The sequence below is a fragment of the Ictidomys tridecemlineatus genome, chromosome 9, assembly GCF_052094955.1.
Source record: "Ictidomys tridecemlineatus isolate mIctTri1 chromosome 9, mIctTri1.hap1, whole genome shotgun sequence".
Classification (NCBI taxonomy): domain Eukaryota; kingdom Metazoa; phylum Chordata; class Mammalia; order Rodentia; family Sciuridae; genus Ictidomys; species Ictidomys tridecemlineatus.
Genome location: NC_135485.1, coordinates 56,261,312 through 56,265,987, shown reverse-complemented (window position 1 = coordinate 56,265,987; position 4,676 = coordinate 56,261,312).

The following is a 4,676-nucleotide window of genomic DNA, read 5'->3' as shown; positions in this document are numbered from 1 at the left end:
AAGAGAAAGTTCCCTAAATGTCTTTGAATACTATAATATTTGGTGAGTAGCATTCGTTAAGATAATGCAGGAATATTTATGTGCTGCAGCAGTTTCTTTTTCCATCTTCTGGATTTAACTAACACACCCAAATAAATAACTACATAAGTCCAGAAGATACAGAGATTTGTATCTGCAATAATTCAGGCTTCAAGCAAGGATTAGGCTGTGAGATAATGCATGTAGAAGAAAGCTAAGGCATCAGACAACTGATAATTATACTCATGAAATTGTCAGAGAGAAAGCGTACTGAATTAAGCAGTAGAAGCAATTGTGTTAGTTCACTGAACATTTACCCTGTACCATATCTGTGCCAAAACAATACGTGATTCCATTAGGGTACTGTAACAGAAACTTTAAATTTTACTTTTATTGGAGCTTTGAAGCTCCAATAAAAGGCTGATAAGAAAGAACTCAAGAAAACAGAAATAAAGCTGTATCTGAGCCATAGTTTCACAGAAAATTTAGTCTAATAAAAATTTCACATAAATTATTTTTAATTGCCTCTTAAGAAATTCAACTCTTGGAAAACAGATTCACTTCCAATATGATGTCCAATTAAAAAGGAAGACTTTTCCTTATTTTTGTGATTTATTGTCCTTTACTGCTTTTCAGGTTGAAAAGGCATTATAGTTGTTCAAAAGGTTTTTAAATTTCTTTTCTTTTTGTTTCATGATATAGAATTCTTACCTTATTACTGTTGAAATTATTGAAAAGACATAGCCCAAAATTATTCTTAAAATTTGTTTGCCTTCAGTCTTGCTCATTGAAATCATTTTAAAAATAAGCTTTATTTTCAAGAATAGTTGCAGGGTCACAGAAAATTTGTGATGATAGTGCAGAGACATTCACTCATGCCATGGCTCCCAGTGTCTCCTGTCAATAATGTCTTATATTGGTGTGGTGCAGTTGTTACAATTAGTGAACCAACACTCATGGTATTAACTGAAGTCCACATATTATTCACCCTCCCCTGGTGTTTGCTTAGGGCTCTATTTCAGTTCCAGGTTCCTATTCAGGAAACACATTTCATTTTCATCTTGTCTCATCAAAGGTAGCAACACGGCTTATCCGTGTGGATATGGATCTTCATCATATGGCTGAGGTGATTCTTGTAAGGCTTCTCCTTGGTGTAGTCATTCTTTTGTTCCTGTTTTCCATACTGTATCGTTTGGATGGAAGTCACTATGTTATTCCACACATAAAAGATTGTTTTTCGCTTCTGTGATGAAAGAACCTGAGCAGAACAACTGTAGAGGAGGAAAGGGGCTCATGGTTTCAAAGGTCTCAATCCATAGACAGCAGGCTCCATTCCTCAAGGGTCCAGGTGAGGCTGAACATCATGGCAGAAAACTGTGGCAGAAGTGGCTCACAAAATGATCAGGAAGCACATAGAGGTCTCCACTTGCCAGATACAAATATATGCCCCAAAGCTATGCCCCAATTCTCACCTCCTCCAGCCACACCCTACCACTTCAGTTAGCCTTCAGTTAATCCCTAACAGGGGAGTAATTCACTGATTGGGTTAAGACTCTCAAAACCAAATCATTTCTCCTCTGAACCGTTTGGCATTGTCTCACACTTGAGTTTTTGAGGGACACCTCATATCTAAACCATAACAAGGATGTACAACTATGCCCCAGCTCCTGGAGGGTGGAGAATCTACAGTAAGGTATATGAAAATTTTGTTTATTTTCTTCCATTTACTTACTTAATAATTTATTTATATCAATATGGATTCATGGATGTTTATTTTCCACTTAGATTTATAATCCAATACTTCTATCTTTTGTTGTTTAAATTGTAGAGCTTTGAGAGCTCTTTCAGTTGACACCTGTGTCCCTTTAACATACTCCTCTCATCATGGAGTTTTTTGTTTATTTATAAGTTTTTGAAAGACAGGCTTTATATCAATCTCATTTTAACTAGATATGCTTTTCTCTCTCTCTCTTTCCATTTCTCTTATTCATTATGATATGAAAATAGGAGAAGATAAATGATCTCAAATTTTTCTGCTTGAAGATAAATTAATTTTCCTTGGAGTCCAGACAGAAATTCTTAAATGCCTGTACAAAAGAATAACCAGACAGTTTGTTAAAATTGCCAATTCTTCCTCTCCTATGGATTGAAATGCATCCCCATCTCCAAATTCATATGTTGAAACCTCAACCCTTAATGTGTCTGCATTTTGAGAGAGCTCTTAAAAATTTATTAATGTTAAATGAAGTTAGAATGGTAGATTCCTCATTGTATAGGAAGAGGAAAGATATATATCTCTCTCTCCATGAATTCCAATTTAAGAAAGGGCACATGAAGACACAGCAAGATGACAACCATCTGCAAGCCAAGAAGAAGGCTTCATCAGAAACCAGCACCTTGATATTGGACTTCCAGCTTCCAGAAACACGAAAAAATTAATTTCTGTTTTGAAGCCACCCAGTCTGTGGTGTTTTGTTACGATTGCTCCAGCTAAGCTAAGCTATCTTTTTTTTTTTTTTTTTTTTTGTGGTTCTCCTGACATTGATAGAATGGATAAAATAAGGCTCTGGGATTCTGCACTTGAGAGAGCACCTCAGCAGAGGCTCATAATGTTCTTGGAGGGCTTTGCTTTGAAGAGCATTGAGTCCAACAGTGGAGGCATGACCTTGGCCATGCTGTTTCTGGACAGCAGATATACACTTTCCCCTCCAGTGGCTTGTTATACTATTTAAGCACAAATCTATGGTTTGTAGCAAAAAAATAGATTTTAGGATTTGCCAACAAAACAACTGCTATACCACAGGAAAAAAATTACACGTTTAGGGTCAGAGTTAGTTTTGACAATTTAGACTTTGAGTACGTATTTGAGTACACATCTACCTTTTCCTTACATGGCTTGGGCTGCTAACGACCACAAACACTTCACATTTTAAGGCTGGAAGGAAACTAAGAGATCATCAGCTCTAGTTTTCCTTTCTATACATCAAATGTATAGAAAAGAAATTAAGAGTCTTAAGAGGACTGGATTGTCCAAATTCACATGCATATTGAAGGTGGAGCTAGGTCTAAAAAAAGTTTTCCTAATAGATTTTCCTGAAATATACTATTTTAGATTCTTTCTAATTTCATATTTTTACATCAAGGTAGAATTATCCTTGAGTTTCTAAATTGTGTCTTTTGTCTATAAAAGCAGATACTCTAAAATGTCAGTGTGTCCCATTTGAAGGTCTGTATTAAAACTATTTTTAAGTTTACCATGAAAAATACTACATCTGACACAGAGCTCTTGACTTGTGCAAGTTTAATCTGAGTGTAATCATGAAAGTTTGCTTCCACCACAATACAGGCAACTGGCTACTAAAGGTTTAAGGTTTGGAAGAACAGGTTGGGCAAGGCATTGTGACAAGTGTGTTCCTGGGGAAAACCCTTCCTGAATTAAGTTTAGGCAGGGCTACTGATGACTAACAAGTAGACACAACTCATTTCCACGTAGGATGTTTCATAAAATTCAACCAACTGACAAAAGAAAGACCACCTTGACTGAATGTTTCACAGAGCTAAGGGCCGCACTAACTCCAGATGAGCCTGGAGCTGGGAGTTTGTACTTTTGGGGTTATCCAAAGAACACTGGACTAGATCGAATCTTGGCTTTACCCCTTACTAGCTTACTAGTAAGTGTCCTTTCGCAAGGTATTTTTGTCTCTTGTCCTCAGTTTCTCTATCTGTAAGTTGAGGGGGCTTGTTTTAATATTATTAATGATCCTTCCAGATTTAAAAGAGCTATGAATAGCTATGAATATATAACTGACATTTCTAGACCATTGCTTCTAAATATCACAAAAAGTGTCAATTTGTTTATCTTGTTTTAGATTTTTTTTTTTTTCTGTTCTGGAACTTTGTGATGACTTTCAGAATGCAAGGATTCCCCCTCTCCAGAATGTGTCGCTTTGGGGCAGGTGGGCAGGAATTCTTGGGACCGTTGTGATGTGGCAACATGATTACCTGGTAGATGGGCCTGGCCTCTCCCTCCCTCTTTCTGCCTGGCTTAGCCTCCTCAGTTCCTTCCCTCCCACTCCCTGAGGAGGTGGTTTCTACCTTGCTATGCTGGTTGTTGCGGCTTTTGTGATGTAGAATCTGGAGGACATGGGACAGGAGAAGGAGGAAAAGATGAGCTAGAGCCAGAGAAGGGGTTTTCCAGAGAGCTCAAAACCACCACATCACTCAACATATGAGAGGGTGCTGAGAAACATCGTCCTGGTCCCTGTGTCCTTTCCCTTAACTTGAGAAATCCAGTGACATCTAAACTCCTTTTTGTTCTGGACTCTGTTTTCGGATAACAGTGTTTGGTGACCAAACCACATAGTTAATGGTTCCACACACATCACCATATTTTTAATTAACTCTTTACCAGGAAAACCAAAGGGCCTCCTGGGGAAATATTGTGGAGAAGATTTCACTTTGCTCATGGGACTCAGCATGAAGGCTCTTGATACGATGTTACAAAGGCAGGCATATATACTGCCTTGGGCTCAAGATTGAGAAATCCCAGGAGGAAGGAGACTTTAATCTACTGTGATTGCTATGGTATATTGAAGGCACAATTTCTCATTCTGGAATGAGTGAGTACTGAATAAAGAAGAGAGTCTGTATATACAGTG